Genomic DNA, 15,597 nt, shown 5'->3' with positions numbered 1-15,597 from the left:
CAGCCCTGGCCGCACTCATGTTTTCCATGTCTCTTCCTATCTTTTGTTCTCACATAGTTACTTGTGCCCTTTATCTGCCTGGAGCAGGATCCATTTATCTCCTCTGGTACACTGCTTCCCAGAACAAGTCTGCCTCTCCCTTCCCCTCTCCTCAATGGCTTGAAAACCATACCTTAATTTCTGTAAAGTAACCGAAGGCCTTGTTCTCTGCCATCAAAAGAGTCTAAAGGGCTTGCTGTGACAGATGCTTGACAGTCCTGGTACTGGAAACCTCCGTACTACTGCCAGCCAAACTTTTGCTCATGAAGACTAAGACTATATCTCTCCACCACCACACTCCACTGCCATTGCCAAAAGAGCAGAGAGAATAAAGCAGGATCCTCAGGCTCTCGGTGCTGAAAGCAATAAAGGAGTAAAGGAGTGAGAATGGAAGCTAAAATGAAACACCAAAGACCAGGCAGTAGGGTGAGGAACGCATGGGTGTGATGTGTGGTGGTGTACAACCCGGAGTTTTGGTATACATGGGTCTATCCCATTTACACTCACTCTTAAATTGGGCTGTGAGAATAAATATAGCGTTGCCCACAGATGCTTAACCACATCTCATACTGCGCCTTTTCTGCTTGGCTAGGAAGCGCTATCTCTAGCTAAACGCTGAAGGTAAAGCTCTTTGGTTCTGCACAGACTAACAGGTCAGTCTGTGTTGCCTCCCTCTGGTAAGGAAAATCCTCAGAGTATTTTTGAATCGTTTTCCTGCCATTGCTGGGGCCGAGCAGCAGCGCAGTGACTGACCTCAAAGAGAGCTCGGTTCAGGGCTCCTACTTCTGCAACATTAATGACTGAGTTTTGCTGATACGAACATTTCACCTCAGAAAACGGTGGCCTGATGAGGACTGGCAAATGGAGAAGCTCAGAGAGGACCCGGCACGTACCTGATTTCCACAGAATCTGCTGTCTTCCTGCACTCAGATGACCTGCAAACACAGCCAGGTGGCAAGCACACAGAGAAACTTGAACGTTTCGGAGGAAAAACGTGGCAGGCTTTTTATTCCAGCAGGCATCTGCTCATGCTCCTGCTGACTCTCCATTTTCCAGTGACCTGCAAAACGCATTCTTTTGGAGAAGACTCCCATAGAAAGGCTTACTGCATGAGTGTTTCAGCCCTTGGCAAAAGGCGTCTCTAATGTTTAATCCAAGCATCTGCATGGGTGTGCACTTCATACTGACCAGTAAGAGGTTACTGCTGTGCAAGGGTGGTTTGTTCATAAGGCAGACAATTTTGTAGCAAGCCTGCATTGGATCTGCAATGGGAGAACATTATTGTTTATATTCCTGGGACAAAGCAAACGCGCACTCTTCTGATTATGCCAGTCCTTCCTCACTTTATCCTAGTCCTGACTGCAATTTATATGCCAAAAGCATTGCTATTCCTCTTCCTGGCATTCCAGCTGGGAGTGCTCTGAGAAGGTACGGAAGCGATTTTCCCTGCAAGAAGTAGGTCACGTGGCAGTGTCTTCACTTTTGCTCATTTGTTCTTTGCCAAGCCCCATCCTAACATCCCCTTGTCCTCTGCCGATTCTGATGGCATTGGCCATTTTCCACTCTGTACTGGGAAACCGGCTAAAAAAAGAAAACAATCAACCAGCTTCTGCTCATTGCCAGATGCTGTGCTTTGGAAAGATGGCTTGCGTGAAAACCTGATGGCCAAGTCAGTAGATATGCCAGTGATGCACAGGATGCCGTGCCAGGCTTTTCCTGCAAGAAGCACTCTTGGCATTTATTACAGAAAGCACGCTTTCATACTAACAACAACCACCACCAAGATTTGCTTCCAAAAGAGTTCGAAATGCACTGTACAGACTGGACATAGAGGTGCAATGGATTAAGGGTGAAAAATGTTTCTTTCTTATTTATTTTCAAGGCAGCAGTTTCCTTATTTTTCATGCCAGGCCAGACGCTTCTAAAACTACAGGCATAACCACCTAATGTGGTAGCCCAAGTAGATTCAGCCACTCTGCGCTAGACATCTTCATCCCTCCTCTACCTCAGTTCCCCTATATGCAGAATACAGCTAATAACATCCCCTGAGGTAAAGCACCTTCCGCTGACTGTTTTGCCAAATATGGCAGTCAGCTGTTTTGGTCACAGACTATTTTTTACCCTGTGAATTACCAGGTGGCATCTGGCATAACTGGGAGCTCTCAGTACTCCTATAATAGAAGAAGTAGTTATAACACTGGCACCATTCATATGGCAGCATGCCATTCTAACCACCAGCTTAACCCATCAGCTCTCGGCACATTCACAGGTTTAGGCTTGGAATCCTGATGACTATGACCGACCGCCAGGATACACGTCCAGCTGTTTGGACGTGACATTTTGCCAGCTTACATTGCCTCTTTCCCCTTCCTCTGACAGGTTCCAGGATACCAGAGTTTCAGCAGCAACCTGGAAAACAGCTCAAGCCTTCCACAAAGAGACTGTTCCCTATGCCAGCAAGCGGTGCCTGGCATCTTCCGCGGCTAACTCCTGCTTGCTGTCACTTGTATTCCAAAATTAATCCTCTAACCAATTAGAAGATGAAGTTAGAGAACAAGATTCAAAGTTCTAGGTTGCTGCCAACAAGACAGCTTGGATTAATCAGCATATATGTTTAAAACATACTATAATCACTGGCAGTGTCAAAGCAGAGATGAAAAATACTGCTTGTAAAAGGGCTGGATTAAATGGTCAGCTTCATGGCACCAGGCAAAGCAGAGGGAATGACTGCATCACTGTAATGCATATCTGTCCACTTGAACTCTGACTCAAAAGGATGCCAAATTTGCATCTGATTGGCTTTGTTCTTAAAGGCTGAGTGTTTTGCTGTACTTCAGCGTGACAGAAGAAACGTAGATGTGCAGTGCCAAAGCAAGCGCAAACCACATCAATGCACATGCAAAAGATCAGAGGCTTTGCACTTACTGTGTGAAACATGACTATTACCAGAAGGCAAGTGCGCACGCGAAAGGACTGCTAGTGCCCTCGATGTGATTTTCCAGCGTGTCGCGTGCTGATACAGCATGCTGCAGTCGTAATTCCAGAGCCCTTAAAATCAATTGTGCACTACAGCTGCATATGGTAAGTGCTTTGCTGTCAGATTTCCTTACTTCAGATTTGTTCCCCTTTGGACGTCATTTGTAAGTTTGTCTTATTTTTTGTGAACTGTTTTAGTTCCTTGAGTCTCTTTTCATTCATGTTAGCAGACCAGTCAGAGCAGGGACTAGCAATTGGACTTGGGTCTTCCCTCTGCCACTGACTTTCCAGCAATCATTGGGCAAGCTATTGAATCTCTGGGACTACTGAGGCTTAAAAGCCCTTTACACTCTTCTGCCAAAACTGGCGTGACAGGAAATGGATGTGACTTCAGTTTGCTGTAAGGCTTCTTTAAAAAGCCAGGATCATATAAAGAGAGAAGTAGGTTCCTACTCCACAGTAGCCTGGATATGGTATTGGGTTCTGTGAACTGATGTTCCTGGACAGCACTGTTGATGACTTTTACATTTGGAACAACAATTAAGCATTGCAGAAAACAAGCTGATATATCAGAGGACTTTCCACATTCCAACCTTTGGAAGTTACTCCTCTGCAGGGAAGCCTGGGATCATGCCTATCATCTCCCACTAACCAGCATCTGAAAATAGATGCTTGTCTGTTTACTCCCATCGACCAGAGGAGGCACCCCTCCAAAGCTGGTGGGGCTGTACTTGGATGAAACCAGTGTAAGAAGAGTAGGGAGGCGTAGCCCACTGATCGTGGGGTTGTTCTGTCCGGCTGAGGAAGGGGACAGGCTCCCTTTATTCTCACAATGATCTGGCAACTTGGTAAGTTTCAGATGACCTTTCCATTCTTTGTTAAGTGTCACCATCCTTCTTCCCCCCAAGAGACGTTGAGAGACAAAGTGAAATACCATTTTTCCTTGCTTGTTTCAATAGCTTGCCTTTTCTGTCCTGTTCTTTCACCTATAGCTTTTCTCAATCCTTTCCATGCCTTTTTCTCTATTACCTTATAAAATCTTTCTCTTGCCTCACTAGTCATCACTTTCCCCACTACGGTCTTGTCATTTGGGACAACAGGAGAACTGCCTTTCACGCAACTGCTTCCAGTAGTGTTTTAACATCAAGTTTCCATGCAGAGGATCTGGGGGAAAGAAAAGGTGGGAGAGCTTGGAAGGTAGGAAAAGAAACCTAAATTAAATCACATGAGCGTGATGGAATAATCAGAATGATATAGCAAATCTGGTCAATATTCACTCCATCTTACAGACTCTGACAGGAGCATGCATGTGTCTGTGTGACCGGTACCATTTGCCCACATCATATGCATAGCTGTGCCCATGGACATTTGTGAGCTGAAGTATGAGCTGGGGAACCCTCATCTGAAAATAAGTTCTTTCTAGACTCGTCTTAAGTCATACTCATTTTAGACCTTGAGAAGACACAACATACTAAAATGGACTAATCCGCAAAGTAATCCACTGGAATTTATGCAACAAGGATTTAAAGAGGTGCCTTAGGTGTAGAAAGACCTTGGATAGTTTAAATAACAGAAGCTGATTCTGAAATGGGATGAGTTGAGCACACATGAACAATGACTGCTCAGAGGTAGTTTCACAGCCTCATAGCATGTGAAACTAAAAGATTGTATCAATTAAAGGTGCATAAACATTCTAAATATTAAAAATCAATTATATTCTTAGTGATTTATCTTGGTCATTAGTTTTAATCTGGAAAGCTTACTTGAAAACAGCTGAAGATAACAATCACTTTGTGTAGGCTAATAGCCAAGAGTCCTCAGTTATTTAACATAACTGACAGGCAACCTTTCTGTGTCATCCTTGCCTGGCACTGGGAATTATCACAACACTGAAATGACGATGGCCAAAAGTAAAAGAGCTCGCACACAAGGCATGTGCCCGCAGGTATACGTGCAATCACGTATATCCACAGGCAGCAAAAGGAGCATCCATTCCCCAACTCGTGCAAGGTCTTTCAGCTCCTTTGGCTCTGTTCACTCACCACAAGAAGGACTAACAGTCTCTGTTACACTTCAGTGTGCCAAGTCCTGTAAAGGGTAACATTTAAGAGACAGTAGTCGCTGCCATGGCTGCAAACTTTGTTTTCTCAATACTGATCTTGGATAACACTGAGGCCCGGTCATCCCCTCCTCAGCAAATTGCTATCTGATCGTGTGTCTGACAGCATTCCACAGGCAGTTCCAATTCTTTCCAGATCAGAGTTCTAGCTTTTCATGGCAGAAGGCAACCTGATACTCTGGCCTAGCTCCAGCTTACACAGGACTGCCAGCCGAGGGGAAGGCCTCAGCAATGGGACATTTTTTGTCAGCACCTGTCTCAAAGCGCTCTGTTACAGAAGAAGTGGAAAAAATCTACAGTCACTTCACCAAAACCCGTTCCTTAATCACATCTCCTCCTTAGCACCTGCTTCATCATGCACAGCATCTTACAATGTGGCTTATTATTAGCCATTATTTTCCACAGCACTCAGCTTAACCCGTCTGGGGGCCAGAGGTGACACCACTGGAAATTCCAAGACCAGGGCAGATGTGGGCAAACGGGAGAAGTAACAGCAAGTCTTACAGGGCTCTGGTGCGCTCTGAGACCCAGGCCGAGGGTCTTACAAGCAAATCCCTGGGAGGGAGGATGTAAACTTGCGACTGTAGTAATTGACCTTTGGATTTTGCATTTGAAAGGAGAAGGGTCGCTCAACACTATGGGAAGAGGACAGCTCTGTGGTTAATATCCCAACATTCCGGCTGGGACACCCCCCTGCATGCATCCATGGCTGGGGAGCTCCCCCTGTGGAGCTGGCAAAAGACATGCAAAACTCCGGATAAAATGGCCAGTGCTTTGTTCCCAAATCAGCTAATTGCAGTCGGCCTTTGTCTTCATTCCAAGAAAGGCCTTTCCCAAGCACCTGGAGAGCTTCAGGAATGTCAAGAGACCAGTAGCATGCTGTTCTTGCTCACGCCTCGGGTGTAATCTACTGCTAGGTACCCCATTATCTCACTCTGCATTCCCCAAACACCTCATAACTACTCCAGCTTCCATTATGGAACTCTTCAGGGCTCTTTGACCATTTATCACGCCAGGGCTTGATAGTGGCTTTCCTGTCTGATAATGCTGGTTGATGGGCTCCGCAAGCATCCTTCACAAACCCTCCAACACATTCCTGTGTACCACATAAAATTCCCACTGTTTGGATAGCGGTCTGACCAGTATGTCAGCTTGTCTCTTTTCCCAGCTGGGGTTTCCTTTTTTCCTGAATGCTGTAGTTTTTCTGGCTTGTTATCCTTCCCAGCTTGCTATGATCTGTCCCTCTCTTGTTCTACAGTGAATCGATTTCATTACATCTCCTTTTGGAGGGAGATCGCAAGTGTTAAAACATGCTCACAGCCTATGGCAAACCTGTACAAATGTGATACAGTCACAAAGAGAGAGCAGTCAGCTCTCTTCCTTCAAGAGGAGAACCGTACCCTTGGCTGCTGTGGCGGTTCAGCCTGTGTGACGCAGGTGACATGGTTAATGTTCATTAACTCACTGACTGCACCAGCAATTGGCAACAGAGTCAGACATTTACCAAGGGCAGCCATGTAAAGTTTGCAGTACAATTTCTGAAAGGTTGGGAAAGACTTCTACCGAAGACAGAACCCAGACCGTCCATATTTGCATTAAACATAATGGAAGGAATGATCTGAAGCTCCTAATCAAGGTAAATACGCATATGCTATGCTGTTAATTTAAAAGATAACAGGGAAAATTCCAGTATCAGCTATAATGATAGGGTAAATGTGGAATTATTCTATCAATTCCTACAGAGTTACTTGAGATGTACAGTTTTATCTCTAAAATCAGAATGCAGGCCTTGGTCTTGATTTTGGAGACTGCACATACTAAGTACTGGATTTATTAGGACTTTTTCACAGCCAAGATCCACTGACAGCAATGGCAGTTAGGTGCCTTTTGGTTTGGGGATTTTTTTGGGTTTTGTGTGTTTTTTTTAAAAATATCTAACTATAAGTTAAACCAGAGCCCCAACACTCTGTCATGAGAAAGGACAGTGAAACTGAGTGGGTGAGGGGAATATTGGGAGGGGCGTGCTATAAGTACATAAGAAGGAATGTTAACAGGCAAACCAAAAATAAATGGGGGCTACGGATGAATCCCGATGTAACTGCTTTGACCTCAGTGGAGTCAACATTTTGTTTCCACTGAGCCATCACCTCCAACCCTGGTTTCATATGTGATCCTTCATAAATAGCTAAACATGCTCTAATTCACTAGCTCTGTTCTCCCTTTATTGCTGTTCAGGGACTTCTGAGCTAAAAAGGAAGCTATGTCAGCTGCTTATAAATGTGCAGTCACGGAACTAGTCAGAACCGTGCAGGGAGACTGTGCTTCAGCTATAGCAAGCCGCTGCAATAACAAGGATACCAGAGCATCATTTGGACGCATCAATTTTGGCACTGAAAACACGTAAAATCTTCTGGCAGATACTAAACTTAAAGGCCACTTCAGTATATTCCCAGAAACAGCTGGGAGTAAATAATAGAAAAAAAACCCAACCAACAATAAAAGGGGGGCAGTGGTGAGACACAATCTCTAGGTGATTGCCCTCTCTTAAATTCTTGAACTGTATTACCAGTGAAGTAAAACAATGCTAAAGATTTCTTCTGATGATACACCTATCTACTTAATGCAAACCTGCTATAAGAACAAGCCCAAGTTTCCTGTTACTTAAGGCAGAACAAATGCATTGCTATTACACCAACATTCCTTGTTTTACCTCTCGTATGCAACAATTATGTCCAGACCCTCCACAAAGTTCTGCTTCTCCAACACTGAACTCCATTCCTCTGCTTAACTGCATTGTTTACAGACAAAACAAAGGACTGACTCCCATTGATGACAGTGGTATTTGGAATCGTAAGATCTTGACTTAATGTAGTTTATGCGTACATAAAGAAGCGGGAGCTAATCTCTAGCCAGCACCAACTGTCCTAGACCATCTGAAATTACTAAAACTAAAAATATTTACATTCAGTGCAGAGTCGCTCCCCCAGGTATCTATAGTACAACAGGATATAGCATGCTGATGATATAAGGACACAGGTAACTCTGAGAGAGCTTCCACATCAGTGCTTTGGTCACAGTACCACAAATACTGGACGCTTCACTGCTTGTGATCTGGAACACAGAGAGGCAATCGGTGTCCAGATGGCCTTTATCCATCTACCAGGAATGTTAGCTGGTTACCCGACAGACAAAACTAAGCAGGAAGTTACTTTCGGGGAGGGGCAGGAGGGTGCATTTGTATAGACAGAAAGAGAACGTGCCATGGCCACCGCATGCCCACCACTGTGCCTTGAGTTTCTGAAGCGATCTGGCTACAGCAACAGTGGTTAAGCTGCTGGTTGAGAACTCAGCTTTGTACAGTTCCCATGTAGTCCTCTAGCATCAGGCCTGAGCTTTGCCTCCAGCTGCTTCATCGTGTGCGCTGACAGCTGTGAAAGGAGGAAGCTGGGGGAGTGCACCTAATCTGTCTGTCTTTTTTACGCTGCCCTAAGATATGTCCCTCAGCAGAGAAACATTTAAGACTTCCCCAATGGAATTAAACTAATACAACTTCCTTATCCTTCAGTGTAAAATCAGAGAAAACATGGGCACCTTTCATATACTTCTGGTTTTAAACTTTCCCATGAATATCAACATCAAATCTTTCCAGAAATTCCTCCCATCTCATCCCCCATGATGTATTTAGAAAGGTGGGGTTTTCTTCCATAATCTGCAGGATTGTGGAGCTGGCAGTTCCTTTACTTGTACCCTGTACGGCTTGGTACAGCTTGGGAGCTTTGCTCCAAATTAGCATTGCAAGTAATACCCCAAAGAGTTGAGATGCAGAGCAGAATATCAGGCATTTGGCAACTGTTATCGTGAAACCAGTGGAATATACAATGCCTTTTTTCCAGCCCTGCTACTGTATTCCTAATGAGCTCCTCACAGCGTAGACCAGCACTGGGCTGCCCACACCAGCAGTAGGCAGTCTACGTGGTGCTCTGCAGTACACCTTCTCCACAGGAGCTCACAAGCAGAGGTGAGCTCGCTCTTCTGTTACAAGCAAACCAGAAGCTATGTGAATGTGATTAACCAGTAGTATGTAGTACCAGCAGTCAGGGCCTGAAGCTTACTCTTCCTCAGAGTATATGCAGAGTAAACTAGGCTCTCCTTTGAAATACCTGGAGCTATCTTCACTAAGATTCACAAAGCTCTCAGGCAGATAAAGTCTGGCTGGCACCACTAAGAAACACGCAACTTTGTTCTGAAGGTTTTTAGCAGTCAACAGAAATAGTGCTTGGGAAAGGTCAGCAACTCATCTTTCTGGGCCAAGTAACAATAACAGGGCCAGCAAGGTTGTTCTGTGATGACACCCACAGTGAATTATGACCTGTGGGGGCTGTGTGACAGCAGGAGCAAATAAAATGCGGTAATGCGAGTCGCAGATGGGACACTGCGCTCTTTATGTCAAAGTGATATTATTTGCAAAAAATACAAACATATGAACAGACAGCCAAGAAGGGGGTGGGGAGGGGAGTGGGAAACGGACGGATGATGCTATTACCAGCACGATGATTCTGTGTCTTTACAAAATAGCAAGCTTTGTAACAAGATGCCCACTGTGACTTACAACCTCAGTATCACTGTGCATGCATTTGACAACGATCAGTGAGAAACACTGAGGTCAGATGGACAGTGATTGGAAGGTTGCACTTTGAATGGATGTGCCTAAGTAAAGAGATTAATGAACCCAGTCTCTTAGCCCCCACTTCTGTGCTGCATAGCACCTCACTGGAGTGTTGAAATGAATGGCTGAAGGTCCCACGATGAAGATGTTGCAGAAGAAAAAGGAAGCTTTGGTTCTTGTTCCAACTCTGCTATGGGTTTGGTGCATGACCTCGGTCAAGTCATTCAAACTCCAATCGAACACATTCCTGCTCATCCACTGCTTCCTCTTCTCCTTGCTAGATGTTACTGTCCCTTCAAATCTGCACCAATGGTCCATCCCTAGCAATTGAGGTCACCTTTAGCACTTTCAGCAGAATCCTACCAAAACCAAATCGACTCTGAAAGATTTTCTTATCATTCTGGATCTGCTCCATCCATGTCTGATGAAAGGAATTGGTACCTAATATTCCCCACATCAATGGAAAAGACAAATCTGTTGACACCGAGCGTGAATGACTTTCCAAGTTGCGAGGTACTACCTTGAGCAGATGGCTGAATGAGATGCTTAATAAACACTTAAACCCAGAGAACCCATGAGAAACCTGAATGCACATGGGTGCAGGATTGTTCCTGGTCTACAAAGGCTCTGCCTTGGTGCTGGATATCACTGAAAGGGAGAGATAAGGAAAGTCTTGTAGCCCAAATAAAACATAGAAACAAAAAGACTTGTAGAAATTTTCAACAGGACACTGGGTACCATCCTGTAATCCAGACAGTAGAGGCAAAATGCAGACATCTGGTCACCTCCCTTGAGCAGCTCTGCAGCAGCCAACAAACTGTTAGAAAGCCCACAACTTGGGAAAGGGAAAAATAAAGTCCAAATGAAGTGATCTTCCCTGCCCTCCTCCTCCCCTACTCCTCAGACAGAAGACTACAACCTATGAGTCAGGAATCCGTAAATTACACCACAGTGAAAAATTTCTTTCCAAAGGTACCTACTGACCCAACTGGGAATGTAATCAGAGTAACGATGAAAATGCAAGCCAAACCAAGCCGAGCCAACATGAAAAATGCAAGCCAAACTCCAGAGCAAGCAGCGATTAATCTGGTATCATGCTCCTCTCTGGCAACAGCCCCTGTTCAATCTGCAGGGTGTTTGAGAGGTTTGTGTCAACAGAGGCACCATTACTTGGACAAAAAACAGAAGCAAAGAGCTTGCACTGGCTCTTTTTGGACACTGTCACTACTTCTATTTTGGCCCACCTACCCTTTGGGAATAACTCTCTTCTGACATTCTAAAATTTCCAGTCTGGCTTTACATTGTACACAGTACTCCTCAGACCTGGTCCTGAATTATTGTCTGGGGACTGTTAAAGCTTGTTAAACATCTGTTGCGTTCTGTCTCAGGGAGTCATATCTCAGTGAGCAGCAGGGATATTCCTCCCTTATCGAGCCTTTCAGAGCTTTGCGGGAAAATATATACTCTGTAAATATTCCCATTCCGCATTATTTACTGCATTCTTACTAATTTATTACCACATAAAAGACATTCTGAAGACTCTTAGAAGTAGCCTCTGTGCTGCTTAAACATATCAGGCACAACTATGAAAGTTAAAGTAATGCCTATAGGTCTCACTCACTAGATTTTAAAACCAGATGGGACACTTAGATCATCTCACTGGCATTCCCAACCACGCTCTGCAGCCCATTGTCAGTCAGAAGGATGCAGGTAAATGATTCACAGCAGGCCCATGGATCGGTATCATCATATACCATTCTCATTCCAAATTTAAAGGGAACAGTGGCTGGCCATTTGCAAGAAAGTACATTCACTCATGACCCAAAACATCTGGGAATGCCTGTTCTGGGCTCCTACATAACACAAGTTATGTAATTTACCCAGTCAGTGAGGAAATTCAATAAAGAACCAGGACTCCATCATACTTGAGGCAGTACAGAGAACCAGGTCTGTCCCAGTCCTCAAGAGCATTCTGATTGTGTAAGGTGAACGCTGACAGGTAGCAAGTGCAGTGGGCAGGGAACAAGACAGAAAGAGGGTTCTACGTTTCAGAATCTGCGAACTGGAAATAAAAAATGATCCCAGAGTCAGTGCTGGTGGGGGGATGAGAAAGCCACAGGTGAGCTGAGTTCTAAAAAGTCTGGGCTTCATCAGAACAACTCTAAGAAGTGGCTGATACACGTGGGTTAATGCAAACAAAATACTTTATCAGCAGAGATCTGTGAAAATCATAGGCCGTGCTCCAGTGCTTAACATGAAGACTGACGAGGCTATATATCATTTCAGGCTCCAAAGGCCCAGAACGTACGACTGCAGGAAAAACAGGAGCAACATTCCTTCTGGTCCCCCTCCCCATTTTGTTACCTAAACTCTGCAAGCCGTACGAGTAAGTTGCTCAGGAATAAGACTTGCTTACAGCTACTCAGCAGCCCTCAGGGAGAAGGTGGCACTTTCCTCCGTTTTATTTGGGGTAAATTTACAAGCACAACCTTCCATTTGCGGCAGTCATGACTCCACCAAAACAGTCCCTGCTGGGTCATGTGCCCCTACACGGCAACAGCCTTTCCCCTGAGTATGCCACAGAGGCAGGCAAAGGCAGAGGAAGAGGAGTTTTATTCCCCTGAAAGCACGAGGGGCTTCGCTTACCCAAGGCCTCAAAAAAGAGGCAATAAAAAAGGCCTGCTGTTGCCACCTGTGACTCCAGTCCTTAGACCCAACTTCCCTCCCACCGTTCTCAGCCCTGACTCAGCTCAGTACACCACGGTGGACGCCAAAGCGGGGGTAAACAAAACCTGCAGCTGAGGGGAGGGAAGGCTGCTCTGCTGTTGCCAGTTAATGTTTCCATGCGGCTTTTTAGAGGCTCCTTCTCCCATCGAGAGCTGAGAGCCAGTGAGGCCAAAGAGCTTGGCATGAAAGCTGTGAAAAGAACAGGAAGCTCAGCTCAGCTTTCATTCCGTACTCGCAGTTATATTTTTACAGCCTACAGGCAGTTTCTTTTCACATGTATTTCGTTGGCTGGGAAGACAGTTGAGAAGATGACAAAACTGACAATTTGGGGATTCAATAACTCAGTTGGGGGAAATGCAGGGCAGAGCTGCATGCTGGAAGGACTGTTCTCTAATTTTGCGCCACGATGCAGATGGACAGATGGGAAAGTAATCCTGAGAGCTGAATGCAATGTGCATTCATCCGCTTGCCGCTTTCCCTGCTAGGCATGATAATACAGCTTCAGCAGGAGTGAAAACAGAGTTGTAGAATTATCTCTTATCAATCAAATTACAAAAGGGTCGTGGTGGTGGTAAGATAAAAAACCCCAAACAAGCTCCCCTCTTGTGTCTGCCAGGTAGACTCGTTAAAAGGATCTGGATCTACAGGAGGCTGAAATAACAAGTAAGTGAATTCATCCTCTGCACTTAATCAGCACAGGTACAGCACTGACACGCACGGAAATGGAACTAAGGGAAGAACAGCAGCATTGACACACACGATGATAAAAGGATAAACTTGCCAGCTGTCACCAGCTGTCTTCCTACAAACCAAGTAACTGTCACTGAATCCTCTCTGGAAATGGCATGTGCTCCACAGATCACCTCGTCAATCACGCTGTGTTTCTAAGGGTAGGCTCAGCCTCCATGTCACCATTTCCCTGAGAAAGACAACAACTAGCTCCAAATGAAGGTTATTAACAGTCAAGAAGCCCTGCCTTCTCTCCAGAGAAGAGCCTGGTTAAGTAAACGTGCAATGCAGAACAGCCTCTGTGGGGAAGATCCCTTGCCCATGCAACAAAGTAGAGGAGGCATGCCTCTTGTGTGAACTTGGCAGTCAAGACGGAAGAAGCTACAGTGAAACAGCCCTTGTGTTCAACAGCCCCATCATGGGTGTCCTATACCCACACACTCAGAAAGGTCAGTGACATCTAAACGTCCAGCAAGCAAGAGTCTGCAAAACCCTTCCAGTGTTCAAGAAGACAGCACAAGGCAAATACTACTGAACCTAGATCCCATGGACTCTGTCCTCAGTCGAGACTAACAGCACAGAAGGAAGTCAAGCAGGATGTGTCAGACTGCAAGGATCTGAATGAGCAGTGTTTCCTTCAGCAGCAGCTCCTGGGGCCACTTCCACGCCAGCACCACTTCCTTCTGCTCACTTCTGTCCCCTCAGAGCAAAGGTTGCCACAGCCACAGCAGCTGTGTGGTGCTGCCAGATAGAGTACATCAAGAGAGTTACTCGGCTTTGAAGAAAAATCTCCTCAAGTTTTACAATTGTTTTACAATTCAATCACTTTACGCACCCCCTCAGGACTATGGACAGGACATTAACGCTTCCCAAGGTGGGTCAGAGCCTCTTAATCCAGACCTACTGCCCACAAAATAACTGTAATTGTTACCTACAATACAAGCCAAAGAAAACAGCTGAGGAACACAGCTAAAACGATACGGTGTGACTCTGGCCTCAAACACACGCAGTCATCATGACTTCATCACATCTTCTGAATTTCTTAAAACAACTCTCTGAAACACCGGGCAGCATGAGTAAAACTCCCCTAGGACCATCAATCTGCAAAGTGCTCAGTTGCTTGTCATATTCTCACTCCCTTACTTTGGATGCAGGAGCAGAGGAGTGGATATTCGGTGTTATACTTTGCAAACACATAAAAACTGAGCCAGGGTACTGGCGTTTTGCCTGCGGGCCGGAAGCCAGCTATGGCCAAGTGCTAATTTAGCTTTGACAAAGGCTGGCTCAGCCAGGCTGGGCAAATCCCTTCTCTCTTTCTGGTGTCGGGGGAAATACACAGGCAGGCTTGCTCAGGCACCGAAGCTAGGATAAGTAGTTCCTTCTCACTGTCCCATCCCTGTCTCTTTACAGAGCTGCTACAATGGTCTAAGCACTCACAGTATAAACTAGGTAATGGAAATAATCCCCACGACAGAGGTTTTTTTTGTTTGTTTGTGTAAAGAAAGCAAACTAGGAGTAATGGTGTCACAGCCCAGCGTCACTGACACCAGAACTACCAAACCAGGGAGGAGGCACTGAATTAATTGCAGGGCCACGGCAAGCGCAAGCAGTGGAGGGCAGGAACTTTCCCAACAGAGAAAACTGCTTGGTCCCATCCTAAGAGAAATAGGCATGGGATGATTCCCTTCTTCAGGCAGGGCCTGTTAGCTAATAGGATTCAGCTAAGATTTTAGTAACATTGTCCCTCAAATATCCTTTGCTGTCTCAAGGCCTGTGACACTGACTTAACTCCTCTAGAGAAATTTTCCGTTGTCCCACCTGCCTGTCATTCCCAGGTGGCTGATGAAACAAAAACTCCGGATCACCCATACTAGAAAGAAGCTAACTAAACATTCAGCTAACTAAACATTCAGCTAACTAAACTTAGGACAAAAGACAGAGTGGTCAAACTGCCTCATCATAGCAAAATACAGCACTTTGATTTTATACAGATATATAATATTGATTGGAAAACTCCAAGCAATAGCAAATCCAGTACCTCCTTAGACAAGTTCTTCCAACAGTTGATTCCTCCCACAGAGGAAAAACAAACTTCTTTCTACAGTTTGAATGTACTTTGTTTCTGCTTCCAACCACTACACCTCATTGTGCCCTTCTCAGATGGCACAAACAGCCCTCAGCAGGGATGCTTCCCCAGGGGTGTTCTGAGTGTCCAAGCGTGCAGGACACGGGCCACCTGCCTCCTTTCTGTGGGGCTGGACTCACACACTGCCCAGCTTCCCCTGGCCTCAGCACCCACAGCCCCTGATGGACACAACCATGAGTGGGGCGCCCGTGGGCT

At 45.4% G+C, this 15,597-nt stretch overlaps 1 long non-coding RNA gene across 1 annotated transcript; it reads left to right on the top strand.

The window, feature by feature from the left end:
• Window positions 1–3,795: 3,795 nt before the first annotated feature.
• On the top strand, window positions 3,796–12,338 carry LOC134518373 (uncharacterized). Its single transcript, XR_010071951.1, has 3 exons — window positions 3,796–3,863; window positions 4,074–4,195; window positions 12,087–12,338. It is a non-coding gene; the product is annotated as an uncharacterized LOC134518373 (long non-coding RNA).
• The last annotated feature ends 3,259 nt before the right edge of the window (window positions 12,339–15,597 follow it).

The sequence above is a fragment of the Chroicocephalus ridibundus genome, chromosome 7 (assembly GCF_963924245.1).
Source record: "Chroicocephalus ridibundus chromosome 7, bChrRid1.1, whole genome shotgun sequence".
Taxonomy (NCBI): domain Eukaryota; kingdom Metazoa; phylum Chordata; class Aves; order Charadriiformes; family Laridae; genus Chroicocephalus; species Chroicocephalus ridibundus.
Note: the sequence above shows the minus strand (reverse complement) of the source record. Positions and strands in the feature narration are given on the sequence as shown.